Here is a 25,748-nt window from a genome sequence, read left to right as displayed (position 1 = left end):
CAACATTGGAAGCACTCAACTCATAGCCTTGGTCATGACCATGCCGTTCCATCGGCCTAACTATTCGATTAGGCACTAGTTGTTGAGCCACAGGCATGGTTTAGAATTTGACCGCCTGGCCTCCACCATTTGGAGCCATTTGACTGCCCGTAGGCATCGACATGCTAGGGGGAGCTGGTAATAAAGGGACATTCTGCATCATGTTCCCTCTCCCATTAGGGTTAGCCATTGCTATCCCTTGGCCACTACTGCCATTGGCCATCGCCATATTGTTTCCCAATATTAAACCCATATTCGAATTGCCTCGAGAAGCATAGGTTGCTTGTAGTCGGGATTCCACCTCTTGTGCTCGTGTAATGGCAGTATCTATATCCCCCAAGCGGACACTACTCAACTGCAATTGGATATTAAAGTCCAAACCATGTAGGAAATATTGCAATTGGGTAGCTGCGGGGATAGGAATAGAGGTGTCCAACTTACGGAAAACCTCTTTTATTTTCTTTACATAAGCACGAATATCCTCGTGTGGTTCTTAGCGGGTCACGTTGAGTACACGCAACCAATATTGCCCACCCCTTTCAGGGGCAAAATCCCTTCGAAAAGCTCCATAAAATGAATCAATATTCAAATGGTTCCGGCTTCTAAACCATGATACCATATAGCGGCTCTTCCTTTGAGAGTCATGTTGAAGAACATCATTAAATGTCCTTCTTCTTGAATGCGACAGTTAAACATCAGCTTTTGAAACTCCCTAATGTGGAGTTCCGCATCTTCCTCAACTAGCCCATTAAAAATGGGTAGCGGGTAACCTAGAGCCGGCAAATCCGTCGTTCCTGCAGGAATTGCAATAGGGTGCGCCATAATGAAAATTGAATTTGCACTAGGAATAGGGGACGGTGAGGTTGCACCTCCCGCACTTGATGTAGACTGGCTTATGGAAGAAAGGGGAGCACTAGAGCTTCCACCTTCTCCTAACTTACTGCTTGTGGCCCCAAGACCACTAGATCCACTCCCTCGTAAGGGTTCAGCACCGCTACGCTTAGGGGAATATCTCCTAAAAATTTCAGCACGTTGCCTAGCTCTTTCGTCTTTTTCTTGCTTTTGGATTTCTGCTAGACGATGCTTATCAATAAATAACGGATCAATCACAGTATCCTTTGGCATAAACTACTAGTTGGTCCCTAGACAACCAGGATTCGAGGACTGCCACTTTTAAGCGGCTCCCGGCAGACGTACCACTGATGGAACCTAGAACGGGCCGGCACTGGCTCGTGCACTAGCCGGACCTCTATCTCACGCACTCAACAACCCCACGGCCTCGCGGCCAGGAGCGTTGATGACACATACATTGCCTTCCTAGACATCTTGTGTTTGTATTACGTCATTTGTAGTCCACTCTTCTCTCACCCACTACTCCTCAGAGGGAGTCCCTTACGTATTGCCTAATGGCATGAAGCACAGACATAGGGGGTCCTCCAACGGCTGAGTGCCGCCACCCCTCTGTGACTCTCCTACACCTTGGGAATTAGCCCCTCGGTGCGTCGCTCAACATATAAACATTCCGTACAAAATCCACTCAAGGTACCATTTAATCGTATACAGGAATGTACCATTGTCCTTACTTCTCTTTCCCCAGACCCCATGACTAGCCTATCGCTTAGGGTGTCCTGTCTCTCACTCAACGTGGGTCAAGGTCCTAATGAAAGCAATTGCTGTGCATCCAGGATTTCTGATACCTTTAAATATTTCCATGATTTATGCATATTGTGGATGCTAAGTGCTCAAACAATTATGAAATCAATATTGTGCACATGTGGAAAACATCCTTTCAATGATTTTCAACTACCATTCTTATGCGGCGTTGCACGAACCTAGCACCGAGGAATCCCTCGTGCTACTAGGCTCTCATTCTATAATTATTCACCGACCTATATGGCATGCAAACAAAAGCCAAAAATCTTTTCATCATTTTACTCCGCATTTAGACATAGTTTAACCACTCTACCCTCCCATCGATCAAATGTTGCATTGTTGTATATATTTATAAGGCATTTTGCCATCATTTAATGTGTAAAAAGGCGGGAAAAACACACTAGAACAAGAAGGTGGGGATGAACTGAGGCAAATCCTCATGCTTCAGTCCCCACAAACATTCACGAACATTTTTTTTAATTTTCATTAATTTTTTGCACTCAAAATGCATTTTTCCCCTATTTTTAGTGATTTTCCTCTATCTTCCTTGTATTTTCCCTTATTTTCTGCATTATTTTATTACTAAAAATTCAAAATAGGTTATGGGCTGTGGCCCTTAGTTCCTTCTTGCAACAAAAATGAAAATTTAGTTGGTGTTCCTATTTATTCTTCCATTTTTATGCCCAAAAACATCATTTTCCCTTGATTTTCCATATTTTACGTGTTTTAGTGTATTACTTTGGGCCACAAGATGCATGTTTTTCTGATTTTCTGATTATGATCAACAAATACTCATGAAAAACAGCAACATAAACAATTTTTAGCCCACATGAACAACATTTTATCAATCAAAAGCCATGAAATCTTAAATTTCCTTTGAAAAAATTGAATTACCGCTTATTTGCTTGTTTCGGGTTTCATGTCCATGGCTGCAAATCTGAAAATCAGCAGCACTTCATGCTCATGACGATCACAAGTCACCATTTCCAGCCCGTGGAGCAATCTGATCAATGCCGGACAAGCCTCCACCATTCTTTATTCTTCCTTTCTCTTCCCACATGAACTCCCTCTTGAGGAGAGAGAGGGAGGAGAGAGAAAGACTGATTTTCTCTCTCCCTCTATAGGCTGCCATTCCTTGCACGGAGGGAGGATGAGTGTAGTACCCTGCTCTGCTTTGTCTCATGGCTTACTTTCAAGCCAGCATCACGTTTTGTGGGGGGGGGGGGTGTTTTTTTCGGCGCCTCCTGCAACACGCCGCCCCCCTCCTAAATCACGTTTTTTCATGAAGGGGGGGGTGCCCCTTCACAAAGGCACCCCTTCACTTCTCATTTTTGGGCACCTCCCAATTTTTGACCGGTCTTTTGGCCCTTTTCCCGTCTCTCGCGCATACGGTGTCTGAATCGCGATCTGAAAATTTCTATGAGCTCGTCTCGGCATCCCGCACTGACTGATAGCTCCACTGACTGCCACAGGCGCATGGAAAAATTACTAAAAATCCGTAAGTGTTGCTCGGGCGTCCTTAGAGCACTTTGACGCTTAAAATCATCCTAGGTCGAGCCGCCGCCTTTGACATTGGATATTTTTCCCTTGATATTCATAATTTTTAGCTATTTTTAAGCAATTCCCGACACCAAAATTATGCTCTCATGTAGTTCTTCAATCCAATCACTATGTAGTTCAGTCATGGCTAAAATTTTGCAAGCCCACATATGACAAAGAGAATCAGCCACTTTATTATCTTTGCCCCTTATATGAGTGATGTCAAAATCATAATTCTGTAGTGTAGCTACCCACCTGCGCTGCTTAGGAGTAAGATTGGACTGAGTAAGGAAATACTTAAGAACCTTGTGGTCACTTTGGACTCTAAATTGGCTACCATACAGGTAATGGTGCCATTTCTTTATTGCATGCAAGATAGTTAACATCTCCTAATCATAAACATTCATGGACATTTCTTTATTTGTAAGCTTACAGTTCTCAAAAGCAATCACTCCATGCTACTGTAACAAAACAACCCCAATGTCATGACCACTGGCATCACATTGTATGGTAAATTCTTTGGAGAAGTTCGGGCATACTAAGATAGGAGCAGAAGTAAGGAGTCCCTTTAATTGGTTGAAGCTACTATCTACAAGAGAATCCCAAAAGAAAGCCTCTTTCTTCAACCTATCAGTCAAAGGAGTTGCAATAGCTGCATAATGCTTGATGAATCAGTGATAGAATGAAGATAGACCAAGGAATCGTCTAAGAGAAGTAGTAGTAATGTGTTGGCCAATTCTTTAAATATTGCACCTTCTTAGGATCATTTTGTATCCCTTTTTCATTGACAATATGTCCCAAGTATTCCACTTTAGTCTACATGAAAGAACATTTCTTCTCCTTAGCAAAAAGCCTGTGATATCTCAATACATAAAAAACCCTCCTCATATGTGCTAAGTGATCCTGTAAAGTCTTACTGTAAATCAGAATGTCATCAAAGAACACCAAGACAAACTGAAAGAGGAAAGGCTGCAAAATCTTATTTATCAGGCTCTGGAAGGTAGGTGGAGCATTTGTAAGTCCAAATGGCATCACTAATAAATGATAGAGCCCATGATCAGTCCTGAAAGTAGTCTTGACTTCATCACCCTCTCGCACGCGGATCTGATGATACCTTGACCTCAAATCAATCTTTGTAAAGAATTGAGCCCCCTTGAGCTCATCAAGAAAATCATAAATCCTGGGTATCGGATATCTGTTCTTCACTATGATCTTATTAAGATCCCTGTAATCTATGCACATCTTGAAAGATCCATCTTTCTTTTTTACTAACAAAACTAGAGATGCATAAGGTGAAGAACTTGGTTCTATGAATCCCATCTCAAGAAGTTCCTTGATTTTCTTAACCACTTCCTCCCGCTCACATTTGGATAATCTGTAAGGTGGCTTATTGATTGGCTTTGAGTTTGGTTCCAAATCAATACGGGGATCTATAGCTCTCTTGGGAGGCAATGAAGTAGGCACCTCAAACAAATCCCTATACTCTTCAAGAAGAGCTATCAAGGTTGGATGACTTGCTGAATTATTGGGCTGATCATCCAACTCTTTATTCAAATGAAAAACAAATATTTTTGAATGCTTCTTGCACTCCCGTTTGAGTTGTTGAATGTGATAAGCTGAAAATTTGATCTATTAGAAAATCCCTATAAATGGATGAGCTGTCCATTGAAGATAAACTCCATATACAACTGTGAGAAATCCATAGTGATTTTGCCTAATGTCATCAACCAATCACAACTAAGTACAATGTCAATAGGCCCCATTTCCAACGTAATCAGGTTTACTTTTGCTTCAAAATTTTCAATCAGTTGTAAAGAAACATGTGGGCAAATTTGTGTGCTGATTTCTTCTTCACCATTGGCCACTTGAACTCTAATGGGCTGCTATAAATCAGTGGGAATACAATTCAGCTTTTCCATAATGGACTTATTGACAAAACTATGTGTACTACCACTATCTATCAAGATGAACATTGCCTTTCCATGAATGTTACCCTAGGGCTCTTAGAACCTGTCCAAGTATCCATGGAAATGGAACAACTAGTGGCAGCAAGTGGCTCATGACAAGTACCACTTGGGTTAAAAGAAACACTCCCACCTGGATCAAAAGGAAAAGAGTCGGCTGGATCATAAAAATACTCTTGCGCAACTTCTTCCTCAAGATCATAATTTTCAACATTAGGTTCAATTGCATTAGCTTCATCAATCTCATCCTCAAGATCCTCAAAGACTAACATACTCTGGAGCTTGGGTTTGGCATTTTTGTATACACACTTTGTGGCATGATCAGGTGTATGCTTTTCCCCACACTTGAAACATAAGCATTTTTCCGTTCTTTCTTTGTAAAGATCCATAGGAATTGACTTAGGATTCATGTTGGCTGAAATGGATTTAGGCTTGTTGTCCCCTTGTTTGAAGTCAACTCTAGGACTACTTGTTGTCCTGAAATTACTTTGAGGTCTTGAAGCATTGAACGGTGGATAAGTTGGCGCTCTTAAGCCTCCACTTGGCACATGATTTCTGCCATAAATATTACCAACGTGTCCTTGTTTTAAAACAGTCCTTGGCTGTCCAAAACTAGGCTGAAATGAATATTCGCTTCTATATTTCCTTCCATGGCGCTTCGTAAGCTCAATAGCTTTAAAAAGAGAAGTAGGGTTTTGTGCCATGACAATAGCTGATAAAGATAGCTCTAAACCATACATATATTTGTGGAGCTTAGCCTCATCACTGATGCTTTCTAAATACATGGTTAGGTTGAGAAATTGGTTAGTGTACTCTCTTACACTTGGGCCTCTTTGCTCCAAACCATACCATCTCCATGCCAATTTCTCTTTTTAAAGAGGGGAGACAAATACTTCAGTCATAAGTGCCTTCAAAGCTTCCCAATTCTCTACAAGTGTGTTTTCCCTTTTTATATACCTCCACCAAGTATGGGCAAATCCCTCCAAATGCAAAGAAGAAAAATGAATCTTCATGTCATCAGTTTTGGGGAATATATCAAAGTAAGAGTCCATCTTAGAGGTCCACTCCTCTAAATCAGATGGTGAAGATGACTGACCATTAAACTTGGCTAAAATGATCTTGTCTTTCAGCTCTCTTTCATGGAATGGTTGTTGTCCCAAAATAGACTAATCATGAGTGCTATATGCATTGAACCCCCAAATTGAGATGGAAATCTCCCAACACGTGGTTGAGAACCACTATGCAATCTTCTTGTTGGTAGAGGACCCCTAGGCAGTTGAGTATTTAGCCCAAAAGCTTGAGAGTTGACTCCATTCAAACTGCCTAAATAGCCATCATGCCTTTGTGAAGTCTCACCTCCTTCATATTGGCTATTTGGGATGCCTCTTCCTCCAATAATTCCATGACCATGACCATTTTGGTTAGATGGCTGAAGTGGAACTAAAGGTTCATTGTTTGAATAAGATTTCTCCTTTGCTTCTTTAGATCCCATTTGCATTTGCATCCATTGGGAGAATTGAGCCATAATTTGAGCATTGGATTCCCCAACTTATCAATAAAAGCCTTTGTTTGAGTAATTGAATCCACCAACTTCTCAATAGAACACTTCTCAATAGAAGACTTCTCAATAATTTGCAAGAGGCCTCATGATGTTCTCTATGCCTTCGTTCATGTACACACAGGGTATCATTGAGTACACTGATTTCCCCTTGTTATTGAGGCTCTTCAAGGCTCTCTTGGGGTACATTCTCCAATATGGAATCTTTGATTTTCTGAGCATAATCATCTTGGATCTTATTTTTACCCTTATGCCCTGCCATAATAGTGCACTCCTGTAGTGTCCCCTGTCATAAAAATAGTTATAACTTTGGCTAGGGAACTCTAATTCCAAAACTTTTAGTTCAAATCAAAGCCAAGAATGCCCTCTTTGAGATGAGCTATAGCACGCTATAAAAAACTTAGGACACAAAATTTTGCAACTCAATCTTTGAGTTTGAACTATTCGGCCTACACCTTATTTTGACCTGTGAATGCCATGTTTTGACCCTATAAGGTAAAATAGTAACCCCAAATGGTTAGCAAACCCTGTAGAAGGTTGAGTAGGACCTGTGGGTGCCCTGTAGTACTTGCACCTGTACTTCAAAATGAAGGGTGTACCTGTAATAGCCTATAAATGCCCCGTAGTGTCCTATAAAATCCATGTTTTACCCTGTTTTGCTCCTAAAGGTACTTGAGCCTTTGGAAACTCTTGTATCTTCAATTTTGCCACCCGTTGTACCTATGTGAGGGATAAAACGGCATGTACGCTCCCTATATGGGCTCCAAATCATCGGGAGGTGGGCAAAGTTTCCCCCAGGTTGGTTGGTTGCACCCCTTCGAGATCTTTGATAGTGAGAGAGGGTCACCTCTCTTTTATCCCACTATCTCCCCCGGCATCCACCTTTTTCCTCGGTGGGTATATCAACATGGCAATGGCATTCTATTCTAATCAACCAACATGAAATGCATTGCTGAAATATTCATTCAGTACCTTTCATGGGATGCAATTGAATGAAATCTAGAAAATTTGGATAAGGAAATGGTCTTACCAATGCGATTCAGTGACTCACTAATTGCTTTAGTACTTACCCTTTTTACAATATTTCAACTTGGGCAAAAGATTTCAACCAAAAAAGTCAAGGTTACGCATCAAACTTGGCAAATGATACCTATGATGAGATTATGATTGAATCAATACTGAAATTCAATGTAATAGGCCGAGATTAATGGAAATAATACTAATCTCTGATCTAGTGATCAATTCACATAATTAATTGATCAATAATCTCTCATCAACAAGTGGAAAAAGCATTAGCAAGTGGATTATTGAGAGATTTCAAAGATTAAGCAAAAGAAATACCTTGTTTAAGCTTGAAGAGGATGATAGATGTCAGCTCCAATCCCATTGATAGAAGAATTCTTCAAAATCCACCATAAATCCACCATGAAGCTTGAAATATCCATTAAATCAGTCCATATGAGCTCCAATATGATCAAATCCGTAAAGAATCAATGCCTCAAGCTTGCTTGAACACTTGAATACCAAAGATTTAAGTCTCTTGAAGAAAATCCCCAAAATAAACCTTCAATATGAGCTCCAATGTCCTCCACAAGTTGAAATCTTTGCAATTTGTTGAAGAATCCTCACTGAAATGGTACCACGGGCTGAATTGATGAAGAATCCTCAACAAATTGTTGAAGAATAAAAGCTTGGGCTGAAGCTTTCATGGCTGCCCATGGACATGTAGGGTTTTAAGAGAGAGAAAGGATGAAGAATATAGCCCCATTTTGGAGTATACACATCAGAGAGTTGAAGTAATTAATGCCAAAGATCATTGAGAAGCATCAGTGCTAGGGATATTAGATGAATATTAGTGAAGAATAGGCTGAAAAAAATCAAAGCGAATTTCGAGCTGCTGTCCTGCACACGTGGTTGTTCCTCGAGTCATGAAAATGATGTTCAACCTATAGCATTTGATGCCTAGAAGGCCATTATGCATGCCATTGTTGAAGAAGAGCAAGGATCATTGAATAAAGAGAAGATCTCTGCTGAAGAACTCCGTGGAATCTTGGCCCAAGCTTGGAGAAAGAGGAAAGGAGGATCTCTTTTGAAAAGTAACCACAGTTTAATCCCAAACTAAGCCCAGTTAACTCTCCTTAGTTACCTCCAATTTTGCATGAATTTGATGAGGACCTCATACTTTAGCCATTCTCTGCCATATCTAACCTTGGAGATATCCAGATTAGTCTTTTACTAACTCTAGATAGTCTGCAACCCTCCATTAGTCCTTGTCTTTACCAAGTACTTGTCTAAAATTGAAAATAGGACTGAAAATAGAAGGAAAAAATGGATCAAAGACCAATCCTCTAATACCACTTGTCAGAGAGTGGACTAGAGAGAGAGAAAAAGGAGAGAGAAGATTGCAGAAGAGAGAGAAAGTGAGTGATGAGGAGAGAGAAAGACAAGAAAGAGAGAGAAGCCATAGAAGTTGTGAGCAAGATGGGAGAGAAGGATAGTAATTGTATTAATGTGTCAAAAATAGATGAAAAATTACATGTCCTCTCCTTTTATACCAATGTTAGTGTGACATGGCATAACATCCATATTATTTGTACACTAAATCCTTATTCTTCTCAGCTTCTTACAAGCAATACCTCAAATGACACTTCATCCACAACAATAGGGACCTCAAATAGTTCCCCCAATGGTAACTCAAAAACAATAGTGAAACCCTACAAATTGGAACCAACAACCACCAATCTCAACAGGAGCTCTAAATTAGAATAAAAAATGAGGATCTTGTGAACCAACCCAACCAATCTATGTAGTGATTACAGAGACTTTCCAAAACCTTACAATAGATACTCTAAGAGGAGAAAATTTGAAGGACTATTCGTCTAATTGAGTTGTTGCAACCATAAAGAAAGAGTTGATGGATGTGATTACAAAATAGTTGCTAACACACTGAAGGAGAATACCACCAACATATCTAGTACTAAAGAGATGTGATGTAATCAAATACATGGCATAGAAAGTGCCATCATTTAGCCATTTAATATATCCAAAAACCAACTATCCATATAACATTCTATTTATAGTACCTGAGAAAGAACCACACAGAGGATATCTACTCTTTGAAAGAGATGCATGAACAAAGGAAGAAAGATGAGGAAGCCCTCTCTAGGATTCAAGATATTAGACCACATCCTAGAGAGTTTGGTCCTAATTTTAGCCCAAGAAGGTTCCCCTCTCAAAACAGTCTGGCAATAGCCAAATATTAGAAGTAGAGTATCACAAATGCGAAGAAAAGGGACATATTTCACCAAATTATCCAAGCCCTAGAAGGCCCATGGACTACAAGCCCTTATACAATTGAAGCAAGGGAGAAATATATATTGCAAAAGATTGTCCCAATCCAGCTCCTGTGAAAGGTGAGATCCACTGTACTGAATTCAACAATCTATAAATCGCCAAGTGTATTTTTGGAGTGGGACACCTTGTGATTGCGATTGGTAGTACAAACTATAAAAAATGGAGAAGCATTATGAACATTGACTAGACACTAAATAGCAAAATACTAAGGTTACTTGCTATCAAGGTCAGGAAAAACCTAGCATATCATATGCCAATCATGGAATTTCAACCATGATAGCTAATCGTATCTTTAGCAAAAGCAAGCTTGAGCGAGCTCATCATACCCATCAAGGTGCGAATAGACATGATAGTTTGCTTCACAATGCACTCTTCTTTAGTGGACAGGACCCAAGGAGCGCGAGGTAGTTGTTGTAAGGAAATGTAGGGGCTCGTGACTGTGGCCAAAGTGCCTCCATCTTGCCTAGCTCCTCCAAATCCATTTGTGCTTCTATGATGGTGTCTCTCTTTCCTATGATATGGTCCCATAATATGCTACCCACATTCTTGAAAATATGCATGGGATCCAAAAAATGGTTGATGTGTAAGTGGGTCCAATACGTCAACTTGTAGAAAATTGAGAATCATTGCATTTTGCTTGTGACTCCTTATGGACCCCAAATTCATTCATACTAGAGGCCATCCAAGAAAGCCTTCCCTTAGATCATGACCCTCTAGTAAGAAAGTGGTGTGTCCTTGATATACCATCTTCTTTAGGGTCCGTGACCTTTGGGAGTCTAACTGTGGCCCACACAATGGACATGCATGATAACCTAAGGTAATGAGACCTATATGCATTCATACTGGAGGTCATCCAAGAAAACCTTCCCTTAGATCATGACCCTCTAGTAAGAAAGCGGGGTGTCCCTGATATAACATCTTCTTTAGGGTCCATGACCTTTGGGAGTCTAACTGTGGCCCACACAACGGACATGCATGATAACCTAAGGTAATGAGACCTATCACAATACCCCTATCTAGCCAACACAAAGCTGAATGAGCCATGTTAGGAATCAACAACGAGAATGGAAGCCCACTTACCTAAGCACTCCCCGAATTTTGGAAAGTCATGCATGGTCCACATAAGAATGGCTCATATATTAGCAGACTGTCAACCATTGTACTTGCTCATATCTTCCATAGCAACCCCCTCCTTCCACAAAATCTTGAGCTCATCAACTAATAATGGATGGAGGTAGATGCTCATGTTGTTGACTTTGTAGCGCCTAGGAATAAGCAAGTTAAGAATCAAGTGTTCTTTCTTTGTAGAAAGCCATGGCACGATGTTGTGGTTAACAAGGTTTATACACCACACACTATAAGAAGTTGAGTGAGACTGAATGGATTCATGCCATCCATAGTGAGACCAAGCCAAAGATTCCTTGGCTTATGTGAAAAGCCTGGAAAGGTGGAGTCAATGTGTTTCCATATGTGTGAAATTGCTAATATTCATTGGACTCCATTTGTGGATCTATTTTGTGCATGCCACATTGCCAAGCTCCCCATGCTTGACATACAAAACATGTGACATATATGTGGTATAAGGAGGAAATATCCTAAGAACTTTCTAAGAGATGGTTTGCCCTTACAAGTCCTATTTGATACCTATGAGCACCACACTTCGGACATGTCTCCATAGTCCTGTAGTCTCCTCAAAATAGCACACAATCATTGACACATGCATGGATGCTATTGTAGCTCATGCTAAGCTTTTGTAACACCAATCATGCATCATCACACAACTTAAGCATCATGTTTCTAGGTGGTAACATATGATGTTTTAGTAGCTTGAAAAAACATTTGAAGCACCCTTGAAGAGTACAATAATCATTTTTTAATAATGGAATTAAAAAAATAAATTGAGCATAGAATGTACCCAAACAACTCGGTCACCCTTGCATCACTACACCCGTACTTTGTCTACATTTAGGAGCATGAGCAGCATCTTCAGGCAAGATACTTGGCACCCATCATGCAATGGTATGGACACTTCCTCTCTTAGTGGATCACATGATCGATATCCATGGGAAAAAATTTCATTGATCATTAACTCCATCTCAAGCTCTAAGATTGGAGGAAGGTCCAAAAGGTCATTATTTCTCCTCGTATTGAGGATGTAGTCTGTGGCATACTCTCCAATTGATGTAATGACTCAAGCAATCCATCCATCACATGCCCACAAACTCTTCTAATGGGTCGCAATAGGTGAATTCCTTGGGATAAACTATCACCTCTCTATACAAATTTCTAGGGTGTATCTAATATTTTTGTATATGATATTCAATTGCTTTGCAAATGTAAAGCATGATTGATACACACTTTTCTTATTGTTTGCACAAAGTCTGAGATCACTTGGTCAATGATATTTGATTAAAACTCGCTGAAGCGTTATACATGGTCTATGGACAAGTGGTACTTTTGTTTGATTGCCAAATTCTTGCACTAAGTTCAAGGACACGGGACACATTGATTAAGATATGCCTTGTGATCTTGGATGTCACGACCATCATCCTTCTCCTTTTGGTCTATGTTATGACAAACAATATGTTTTGGTCTCCCTCATTGCTTATCTTTCTTTATTTTAGTCTCTACTTATCTTTCTCAATCTTCATGCTTATACTTCCCACCATTCCTTTTATCTCTCTCCTTTTTATTTCTCTCCCCACCCCTTTTTCTCTCTCCCTTTCCCTTTCTTTGTTTGCCTCCTTTCATCTCATTGTTTATCTCTCCCCCCTCTCTCTCATTGTTTCTCTCTCTCTACCATCTCTCTACTTCTCTCCATTCCTTAATTTCTCTCTCCCCTCTTTATTTCTCTCCCCACCCCGCTTTCTCTTTCTCTGTCCCTTTTCCTTTCTTTGTTTGCCTTCCCCTCTCTCCCCCATTGTTTCTCGCTCTCTCTCTCTACCATCTCTCTACTTCTCTTCATTCCTTCTCTTTAACTTTATCTATTTTTATCTATCCCCTTTGCTATTTCTCTCCCTCTTTCCCTTTCTTTGTTTGCCTCCCTCCATCTCTCTTTGTCCATTCATTTTCTCTCCCCATCTCTCTATCTTTATCTACCCCCCTCTCTATTTCTCTCCCCACTCCTCTCCCTCTCTCTCTTTCCCTTTTTTAATTTGCCTCCCTTCATATTTATTTGTTTCTCTTTCTCCCCCATCTTCCCTCCCCACTCTCTCTTCCTTTCCCTCCCTTCTTCTCTCTATTTCTTTCTCTCTTTCCCTTCCCACTCTCACTCAATGCATCTTGTTACAATTAAAATCAAAGACAAAAAATAAAAAACTTGTAAAACAAGGATATGAAAAGACCATATCTCCCCACCTCTCTTTGTGTCTCTTTCCCCTCCCCCTTTATTTTTCTATCATTCTATTCTCTCTAATTCTCTCATTGTTTCCATATTTCACTCTCCCTCCCTCTCTCGCTCTCTCTCTCGGTCTCTATTTGTTGTTCTCTCTATCTCTCTTTTTCTCTCTCTTTCCATCCCTTTTTCTCCACCCTGCCTTTCTTTTCTTTTCACTCTCCTTCCTCTCTTTACCTTACCCTTCTTTCCTACCTCTTCCTTCTCTCTCCGCCTTTCTTTCTCTCCCCCTCTCTTTATTTCTCTCTTTCTCTTTGTTTCTCTCCCCTGTCATTGTTTCTCTTACTCATTCTCCTCTCTCCCTTCCTTCATATCTTGTTACCTTTCCCCCTTTCTCTCTCTCTTCCTCTCTCTTTGTTACCTTTCCCCCTTTCTCTCTCTCTTTCTCTCTTCATGTCTCTTCCTTCATATTCATTTATGTCTTCCTCTCTTTCTTTGTTATCTTCCCCCCCTCTCTCTCTCTCTCCTTTCTTCTCTTTCTCCCTCTCTTTCAATGCATTTTATTTACAAGGAAAAATAAAAAAAAGAAAAGAATAAATAAAAAATAAAGCAAGAAGAGGCAATGTACCTACCTCAAAGGCCCAAAGATGAATTCTTTTCTACTCCTCTTCACAATGTCCATTTTTTCTCCATTATTCACTTCTCTCTCTTCTTCATGCACAATGGCAATGGCAACGGTGATGATGATGAGGAGCCCTCCTCTCTCTCTCTCTCTCTCTCTCTCTCTCTCTCTCTCTCTCTCTTTGTGTGCAACAATCTCTCTCGCTCTTTCTCAAAAATGTTTGTGACAAATGCCATGCTCAAGTTTTTGGTGCTTTTTTTTCTTAGATTGGCATCACAATTAGCATTGAAAATTTAAATTAGAGAGGCTAATTGCGATGCAAATAGCAATGTTTTTATTTTGCATCACAAATTTCCATTGCTATTGCCCCATTACTTTGTAGTGAAAGAGATATTAAGTGTTAGTTGACTACCCCAAACACCCCATCCCGGAATGGTATCGCAGAGTACATGAATAGGACTATTCAAGAAAGAGTCCATAAAATGCTTAGTTAAGAAAGCTTACCACAATACTTTTGGGCTGAGGCAGTTACTATTGCCATGCATCTCATTAATAGATCCCTATGCATTGCTCTTGGTGGTAGAGTTGTAGAGGAGATATGGTTTGGTACACCTCCCTCATATGTATACATATAGTCTTTGGATGTGAGACTTTCTGCCATATTTTCAAAGACAAGTGTAACAAGTTATATCCGGACTTTGTCAAATAAATCTTTCTTGGATATGGTGATATAGATGAGATGGGCTATTGCCTTTGCAATCCACATTGTTGAAAGGTGATCTACAATCATAATGTTATATTCCATGAGAATAATATGTATATGAGACTAGAGCATGTCATTGAGGTACATAGCGTGATCTTTCAGGAGGAGCCTCTTATATAGCCACCCCTTATCATATAGCTTAGTAAAATTGCTAATGATGTAGTGGACCAAGGATCTATCTATTATGTCGCATCATGATGTTGGATGACTGAGAGGATAGGTTGTATAGGCCCCATAGCCAATCTTGAGATACTCCACTACTAGAGCTTCATATCCTTCTAATCATTGTGAGCACTTTATGGACTATGTCATGGTGACAGACTCTACTAAGCCACTTACCCATGAGGAGACTATGCATAGAGGTAATTCTCATTCTCGGGAATACCTAGCATGCAAATTAAAGAAGTGGCTTTATGGGCTTAAGTAGGAACCTAGGGAATGGTACCATAAGTTTGATGCTTTCATGCATTCATATGGATATTCCTATAGTGATATGGATCCGTGTCTACACACAAACAAGACCCATGATGGTAGCCTTATTATCTTGGTATTTTATTTTGATGATATATTTATCATTGGAAGTGTTCATGATGAGTTGGATGCTTTAAAGAATTAGCTCATGAAGAGCTTTGAGATAAAGGACATGCAGAAAACCTCACATATACCTTGTATGTGCATTACCTGCAATTGCTCTAAGGAACTTCTCTACTTGTCTCGGAAGAAGTACATTCGTAGAGTGCTTGAGTCATTCCATATATAGGATGGTAAGCCTATTGGTTGTTTGTTGCCTTCTCATGTGAAGTTTAGCTAGGCATATTATTCCCGATTAGATGATAAGAGGGCCAAGATGGCCAAGATCTCATATGCATCCACAGTGGTGGGAAATTTTATGTATGCCATGATAGCCACTCGAACTAACATAGCATTTGCTGTGGGATTTGTGGCTTGTTATATGGCTTGTTATATGGCTACACTTGGCATGTGACATTGGGGATGCTGTGAAGGATATCATAAGATATCTTAAGGGCACTATAGATATGCACATTTTCTATTGTGGCTACGATAGTGTAGTCATGGGCTACACAGACTTTGTTTATGTAAGAAATGCAAAGAGTAGGAAGTCCATCTTTGGCTCTGTTTTCATCTTTTTTGGGGGTGTTGTCTCTTGGATGTCCAAGGTGTAGGAATGAATGGCCTTGTCTACTATTGAGGCTGAGTACATTGCAACCACTGAGGCTTGCAAAAGGAGGCCCTATGGTTAGGCTGTTTGGTGGAAAACCTTGGTATGCTAATGACTCCTACATTGCATTCAAACTATATGAGTGCCATCCAGTTGGCATGTAATCTAGTCTTTCATGAAAAGTCATTGAGGCCAGTTATCATTTCATTAGAGAGGTGTTGAGGACAAGTAGATAGACCTTATAAAGTATTGACTCATAAGAATCCTAAAATCTTCTCGTTAAAAGTCTTCCAGTGGAAATGATGTCTTTCTTCATCTTATTGTACTCTATCTACATATTGTACTATTCTCTTTTCTCTTTTACTCCTCACTTGGGTACATTCACCTTTAAGTGGGAGGTTGTTAGGGGTAAAGGCACTTATGCTTTAGCTACTCTATATTTACTCTCTACATTGTAGTTGCACACTTGTATACACTACAGGTGTCATCATTGTCACTTTATTATTTATTGTTTACATGAAAATAGAATAAGGGGTGGCCGGTTATTATGACTCTTGGAACTATCTTGTTCTCTCTTGCTTGAATCTCCATAGCTCTTGCTTCCTTTTTGCTTCTTACACCATATTGCAGAATGTGGAAATTTCCCATAAGTTTGGGACACGTGGTCAAATCTTTGGATTTGTCATAACTTGAACACTATAACTCCAAATCGAGTGCTCTATGGATCAATAGAAACTATTTTTCAAGCTCCTTCCAATGATAGGTCACATCATATGGTTTTGAGAAACTTATGGGCATGTTATCCAAGTGCCACCTTTTTAGTATTCAAAAAATGGGAGTTGGGAGATTCCCAAACTCACTAATATTTTGTTTTCTGCTCATGCTTCCACTTCATTTCAACGTTTCACCACTATTCATTGTGAAGTTATTCAATGGAGGGAACAATCAGTTTGCTTTAACAATGTGAGGAGACCCATGGTACCATCTAGCCTAGATAACATTGAAGTGTGGCCCCAAATGAAAGAAACACTAATTACACCTTAATGTCTTTGATAATGAAGCACTTGACTCAAAGTTGTGACCATGCATGTTGATGTCATTAATAATAGACTTTGAAAGAAAATCATGTTTCTTTAACTGTAAAGGAAAAAGGCCCTACAAATTTTTGGAAAAGAAATGGTTTGTAAAAGTTTTCTATTATTTTGTTAAGAGTTAAGACTCCCTCCTATACAACTTGTAACAATAAAATAGCACTATGAGGTTATAGCTTATATTTGTTAAATCTTTGATTAAGACTAAGGTCTAGAAGCATAGAATAAGAGCCATGTTAGTTTAAAATACCACAAAAAGGGGCATGATGCCAAAGGGGCATAGGGAAATCCTAACCCTAAATTTCATGTATCATCCCTATGCATGAGCCCCCACTCAGTGCACAATTCATAGTGCATAGTGCATGGATGGTGCATAGTGCATAATGCACACATAAACATGCACTAATATACACTACCATAGTGCATAAAAAATGGGCATACACTTATGTACCTACTAGTTGTCTCTTTTTTCTCACACTTGGGTGACACCCTATTTGCAAGAGGGAGCCAAGAAGAGTGAGGAAGGACGAATAGACACCTTGCACTACACTAGTGTATGCCTTCATGGCACATAGGTAATCCATTGCATTAGTTCTTGTATCTAGCTTAGAATAATTGCCATCGTTCACCTATACCTCACTGTTACACCCCGTTATCCTCTCACTAGTGCACTACATGGTGCATTAGTGGATGGCCTAGTTCATAGTGCATAGTGCATAATGCACGGTGCATAGTACATACTAGTGCACATGCGTGTATAGTGCACACACCCATCACATACTTCCATCTGCACCCATCCACCTCACCTAATACACACATGCCCCACACTAGAAGCATTTCAATATCCCACACCTAACCTTGCACATGACCCAGTGCATGATGCATAGTGCATAGCGCATGGTGCACTGTGCACATGTGCACAACAACAGGGCACACATACATCTCACATTAAACCCACCTAGGGTACATCCACACCTTGTCACCTATCCACAATGCACTAACCCATCATCTCATGCATAGTGCATAGTGCATAGTGCATGGTGCATAATGCATGATGCACGATGCACACACATAGAAAAACACACCTAGTTTCATGCACTTAGCATATTCTACATTAGACCATCCTAGTGTACATGTCCAAAAGTGATGTTCTCTCTTGTATTACCACTATGGTAAGAGTGAGTCTACTATGGACACCTCTTGTTAATCAAATGGTAGATTTACAATAATTTAAATAAAAATGAAAATAAATAATAAGTATCATGCCATTTTAAAAAAATTAAAAACATGTTAAAAAAATTAAGTATTAAGATTTAGCCATACCTTAAAATAAAATTCATCACACAATCATTCATCTCCGTCTTAAGGTCTACGAGTGCTAAAATTTCATCCTTGTTGAAGTGAAATACACTCAATTGTTGCTACTATTAATGTAGCATTCTTAGATGTAGAATCACATCAAAACATGGTGTTATTAGATGAAGAACCACATTACAACATGGGCCTAGAATTTCTATGATGTCACGGTTCTCCTCTTGCATGCTAACGTGTCTCTTCTAGATGTTCTTGCTTTTGTTTCATGCATATCTTGTTTTTATTCACTTATATTTTTTGCATTCATCCTTATATGGTAAAAATGGGATTGTCCCTCTATCATCTTTCATCATCTAAGCATCATCTTCACCTTCTTAGTCTTTTTAAGGGGAGGAACCCACAAAATCCTCTTTATTTTTCTATCAGTTATCCCTAGTAGACTTGGCACTTTCTCACATGTAAATGTCAAAAGCCTAAGGATAGGAAGTCTCTTGGCATAACCATCACCTGTGTGTATATGTGCAAACAAAATGTATGTGCCCTAGGAATACTCGACCATGAAGCCCTCTACAATCTCATGTAGGCAATCGAGGGCCAAAACATACTCTTGGAAGTTTAGATTGTTTTGTCCACATATCTCTTTCACAAGCCTAGTGAATGGCAGCTTTGAGATGGATGCCTAAACATGGCACATGATTCTCTTTATCTCCTTTATGATGGAGCTACATTTTGAATACCATTTCCATCAAGATCTAGCCTACAAAGTAGGCATACTCTTGAGAGTGGATTTTAAAGCTAGGATCTAAGTACAAAGAGACCTCGAGACCCGTAAAAGAGGCATTATTAGTGCAAAATGAAATGTTTGTAGATCAAGGAGTTGGAGTTTCCTAGATGCATTCAATGTGGAGAATAGAATGCAAGCATCCATTCATAAATTGAAGTCCCTTTGACCTGCCACTTAATGGCTGTAAGTTTTGATGTTATGAAGCCACTACTAGATTTGGAAGCTGAAAAGCATGTTATGGAGGCTAGAGTACTAAATTTTGATGCCAAAAAGTCACCCATCCAATTGGATCAGAATTTCAAGGCCATTTTCCCCTCAATCATGGGTAGAAACCATTCCCTTAGAGCAGAATGTCAAGTTGATAGTTGATACAAGAAATGAGATTGAGAATGTGACTATGTATATACAAATGGTCTTGTCTTTTGAGGGGTGGCATCTAGCTAAAAAACAAAGAATACAAGAAGGTTGGAACGAAAATAAAAGTGAGTGTTAGAAAAGGATTCAGTGTCACCTTGCGAGAGCTTGGTAGATTCTTGGGTACCAAGACAAGACCTAAGGTTGATGCCCTGTTCTCCTTAGGTCACTACGCTCAGCTCCCTCCTTTTTACATGCCCGAGTATGGAAAATAAGAGGCTTAAAGGTCCAATGTGCTAAAAGAAACTATTTCTTGATTAGGCTATAGGAGTTCTCATGTAGTAGGAGCTCCTAGTTGAGTTGTCCTTAGTTAGGTAGGTAGTTCAAACCACCACTTAGGATGACCTCTTTGCTTGTTCTTTTTATCTTGGCTATGTTGAAGCATTTGGTTAGTGCCTAGTTTTAGACTTTCTGTTAGATTATGCTAGACCTACTCCTCATGTATTTCATGCTTTGGTTTTGACAGGTGGTAGGGTGAGAGTTGTGATGTGTCTTGTTGTGTATCTATTTTGTATCAGCTTGATGCTCTTTGTGGTTGTGTTTATGTGCAGATCTGTTCGTTGGATTTTACGGGCTGAGTCGCCCTATCTTGTGGTCGGCAATGATAGATGATTTTTTATGCCGAGAAGTGCTTAAAAATAATTGAAGATTCCGAATTTTAGGGGAAAAATAGACTTCGTCAAAGGCAACGGTTGCAATCAGAAGCAGTAATGCCTGGAAATGCTTAAAAGACCACGGGATGACAGTTGGTGAATTTTCATAATTTGTTGGTGTATCAGACGAGACCCTGGGAGATGCCCGGCAGTGGAGGACTTCAAGATGGATGCCCAAAAATTTTAGGACTTAAAAACTGGTACCGGACAATGGAGAGGGAGTGCTCGGGAGACCAAGGCCAAGGCCAAGTGTGAAAGACTTTAAGGGAGCCAAAAGGCATGACCTTTGGGGGCTCCTTTTGGAGCCCCAACCAAAAAAATCAAATCGTGGGGTGAGGGGGCCGTTTTTTTCCACACCATGATCAGGAAGGCGCCATTCTTCTTCACACTTGATGGAGGGGCTATGGGGGCTGTAAACAACCCCCCCAACTGACCAGATGCCTTGCCTACATTCAACTTTTGATCCTCATCGCTCCAAACTGCGTCTCAATAGGCTGCCTAGTTGTGGAGATAAAAAACTAGTCTTTCTCTCTCCTCCCTCTCTCTCCTGCATAGAGGCACTTCATGTGGCAAGAATCAAGAAGAGAACTGGGTGATGGATGCTTTGTTGGAAGGCACCGGATTGTTCCAAGAGGCTGAGGAGGCTGAAGGCTAAAGATCCATGCTAAGTTGGTCGATACATAGTCCCGATTAAATATTCAAGAAACCGGAAACACAGAAAAAGGCGGTGTGCTCTATTTTATGAAAGAATTTTGCTTGTTTTTTATCGTTTATGGTCTAAATGATGTGCGCATGGGCTGAAATTTTATTTAAATGTTCCTTGCATTGTGTTTGAAGGCTGCAATCACTGTTATGTAGAACCCATATTGTTTTACAGGAATGATAAATTTTTAAAACTCGAAAAACATTAATTTTAATGGAAATTGATAGGTTTTTAATTCTAAGTGGGAAAAAATGAGTGGACATGGGATTAAATAAGGAAAAATACCGAGTTTCAATTCCAATGATTAGTCATCAGAAAAAAACTAGAAAATACCTATTTTTTAAAAAGTAAATATGAAAAATAGAGAAAATGAGAAAAAATGGGTTTCTTGCACTAGAAAAAAATGGAAAAATAAGATCTATGTATGTGAATGTCCGACAAGGCTAAAGCATGAGGTTAAGCCTCAGTTTGGCCCTTTTAATTTTTTTTAAATTGCGTATTTATTGATTTTACATATAAAAAATGACATCAAAGAACCTCTACACCTATGCACCGCAGCAAAATTTAAATGGTGAGGGAGAGGATGATGTTATACCATAGTTTAAGCGCTGAAATAATACAAAGTCTGATTGTTCTCTTTATGCATAATATTTAGGATGTGGCTTATTTGAAAATAATGGATCTAGCAGCATGAGGTTAGCCTTGGTGCTAAGTTCCTACAACGAAGCATTGCGTATTAGCTGAAATTCATCAAAAGGGCTGTTTTTGAATAACACATAGGGTGATTTTAAACCATACTTGTTTGTGCACAATCATTCACTTTTGCATGAATCATACACATGGTATCTATTCCTAGCATATATAGCAATTGGTTTAATTATAAATGACCGACGCTGGAAAGAATAAGGCACCCAAGCTGTAGGTCTAGATGGTGGGTCCAAGGGGACAAGTAAGTGAGGACTGGTACATTCCTAGAATGATATAAGAGTATGTTTCGTATGTGTTATATGTGGTAACGACGCATCGAGGAGCCAATCCCCAAGGTATAGGAGGGTCGCAGGGGGGCCGCGACAATCAGTCGAGAGGTGCCTCCTATGTTTTTCTACGAGATGAATTACACCAAAATGTGCAGGGTCTCCCTCTAAGGAGTCTGAGAAGGTTAAGGGTTGGACTATAAACACGATAAAAACACAAATGTACGTACGATGGCAAGGCAATGTGACCTGTAGATGCTCCTGACCGCGAGGCTGTGGGGTTTTCTTGTGCATGTTAGAGGTCCATTTTAGGTCCCATCAGTCACATTTGCAAGTCACTAATCAATCAACATAAAAGGAGGTAGATAATAGGGAGTTGCTTACATGCTAATCATTTTGGTATTGTAGGTGATAATGTTCATGCCACAATTGATATTGCATTAGAGGAATTTTATTTGAAATTAGATTTAGATTTTTAAGCATCGATGTTGTGATTTATTATAGAGTATTTGGTTTTTGCAAATATAATTTTAGATATCGTATCAAAGTATACTGATATTGGGGAATAGTTACAAGAACATGTAGCGAAGTAGTATGAAGAATTTAAAGCTAAGTTTGAAACATGGAGATAAAAGAACACATGGACAGTATGGGACTTGATCTACATTATTATCACCAGGTTAGCAGAGTCAAGCTATGTGTGGGACCACTAGGATTCATGTAGGCCACCCTAAGCATGAGATAAACACATTTTAAATATATGCAATGTAATTTACATCATGGGCTTAGTGATAAGTAGTAGTACAAGCTACATAGAGCACGAGTGTGGACTAGTGGTGATTTGGATTGAGCATAATGTTTAGGAATGGTGTCATGTTCAAGTTAGGAGTTGAATTATTCTATCATAATGTATGCTACTTTGACCGATTGTGAGATAATGGGGTTTGACTATAGATGATATTAATTGTTGATTTTCTTTAGCAAGTAGATGGAAGAATTGTCATACTCTTTAAGTGCAACATTATGTGATTCACAAAACATTGAATTGTATTATCAGTTCAAGAGGGGTCCTAACATGTGACATGTATCTAGTATATACTTGGGCTTGAGAGAGAATTTTATTAAAGAATTTTGTCTCAATATGTGCTTATATCAATGTTGATGGTAACAATGTTCCACAACTATGATAGACTTGCATGTGGAGCTACCTATTGGGCATTAAGGTAAACATGCTAGAGATTCTTAATTGCAAGTTGTACTTACTAATAACTTATGCTATAAACTGTCTATAGTTTTTTTTTAAAAAATATGCACTCCCTAAGATTTATAAATCTTTCTTTCATATAGTTTGCCTACCTACATTCTTAAATGTTTAATAGATGTTAACAAATCACAAATGTGATTTTTAGTTATTAATGCAAGATACAACCATCCAATATTGATTGATATCATCCCACTTGATATGACATTGTATAATGTATGAAAACAAGTTGACTCCACTTTTTCATAATGAATTTTTTTCTTTTTATCCCGAATCTTATTTGAAGTCAACTTATGGACAATCATGGGGGGATATGACTTGTACATTTAAATCCTAGCCTTATGATCACATATACAAGTAGGTAGCAATAACACACAAGCTTCTAGATTTATGAAATTTAAATGTCATGAAGATAATCTCTATAATAGCTCTATACATATTGTTTGTTTGAATGTGTATATTGAGCTTTAATATAAGCTTGATCTAAACATGGAACTTCTTGCTTGGTATGAGAGCTCTATGAAACACACCTAGAAGTTATTGGATAAAGCATCACATAGATGGTAAATATACATTAATAATATGTTACTTTGATTCAATCTCATATACATCAAGTTAGATAATTTTAGCTCTCAAGATGGTACCTCACTTAGGTGGTATGAGAGCTCTATTATACACCCTTAGAAGTTGTTGAATGGAACATCACTTAGATGGTAAGCCTACATTAATAATATGTTACTTTAATTGAAGATCATATACATCAAGTTAGACAATTTAAGCTCATATACTCTAAGTATTATGATAGCCAGAGGATAAAATCTCTACTTATTATCTCACCTTACAAAACAATTTAATCATGAAGTCATCATCCCAATTGATATGGCAATTGAATAATGTATGAAAAAAACTTAATTCCTTTGATTTTTCATAATGCTTTTTTGTATTTTTATCTCAAATATTGTTTGAAGTGAACTCATGGACAATCATTAGAAGGATATAAGTTGTATGTTAAAATCCTAGGCTTATGATCACACATACAACTAGGTAGCAATTTCACACTCAATGTCTGAACACATAAGCTTCTAGATTTATGAACTTTAACTATAATGAAGATAATCTCTATAGTAGCTCTATACATATTTTTTATTTGAATGCGTATATTGAACTTTAGCACAAGCTTCTAAACATGGAACTTCTTGCTTGGTATGAGAGCTCTATGAAACATCCCTAGAACCTACATTAATAATATGTTACCTTAATTGAAGCTCATATACATCAAGGTAGATGATTTAAAAGTCTATACATACATTTTAAAACATGATAGTAAATAATATTCTATGCAAGTTAAGGTAAAGTGTTCCACTTTAAGAATAGGTATTCCACATGCATCCTTTGTCTATGAAGAGTCTACAATGTATATTTAATCTTTAGTTTCATTTTTTTGTAGAGATGGAGATAGATATGGTCTCCTATTTTATGGTAGAAATTTTTTTCATTTGGATCATATTTACTTATATATGTTTGGCCATGTACTATAAGCATGGGTGGATGACTTGGACATAAATCAAGTTGTTGGGATGGGGAGCTCAACACCACATGCAAACATTGATGATGGAATGCCTAGTTAGATGGGTTTACACATCTACACTTACTACGTAGTTGGTCATGATGATCCTCACATGGCCACTGAATTATCACTTATTATATTTTTTTTGTTGTACCTACCTATAATTGGCACAGTTATAGCACCAATCGATTAGTATAGGTACTTATGCACTACTTGACTTAGTAGGTCACTTTTCTTTATATTGTATCTTATCCATACTTTGTGTACATTGTATTGTGTAAGAAAAAGAAGAAGAAAAAAACCAACAAGAAAATGTTTTGGCCTCCATCTCTCTTCTTGTGTTGTTGAGTGAGGTTCCTCTTGTGTGTATGGTGTGTATTTGGTGCATAGCTCAAGTAAGTCCCCCCCATGTGATTCTTGACATGGTATTAGAGTGGCGTCACTTAGAGAGGCTACTTTTGAAGGCTGAAGTGTAGGTGAAAAAGTAAAGATTTGAGCAAATAAACAACGAGTAAGAAGCTCTCCCATTATTTCATTCTTTCTCTTAGATAGTGCTTGTGGAGGCATTGGAAGCAAGGCAATGGAAAAAATCTCAGATTGTTGTGAGATTTGGTCTGTGAGGAGCAAATCATTGTATATTTTGTAGATGAGTCCTTTAGATTTTCTTGTTACTTTTTTTGGCTATTTGAGACCATTTAAGGTCCTATTTTAGACTCGTAAGGTTGCGGAAACAATGTTAGGATATATTGCGATTTCAATTGTGTTGACTGAAAGTGGATGCATAAGTTATAGATTTTGAATTTGTAAGTTTTGAGGTGCTTTTCAGGAAGTAAACACAAGTTTTATTTGTAAAAAATTTGCAATTACATGTATTATTGAGCAATCATGTAACGTGCCCACTCCTCAATTCTCGTAGGACATGTCTTAGCAGTCCATCAAGAGATATATCTAGAAGACGCCACCCAGCACTCCCAAGGAATA

This window comes from Lygodium microphyllum, chromosome 19, assembly GCF_053477565.2.
Source record: "Lygodium microphyllum isolate KBCC chromosome 19, Lygodium_microphyllum_v1.1.10, whole genome shotgun sequence".
NCBI lineage: Eukaryota > Viridiplantae > Streptophyta > Polypodiopsida > Schizaeales > Lygodiaceae > Lygodium > Lygodium microphyllum.
Note: the sequence above shows the minus strand (reverse complement) of the source record.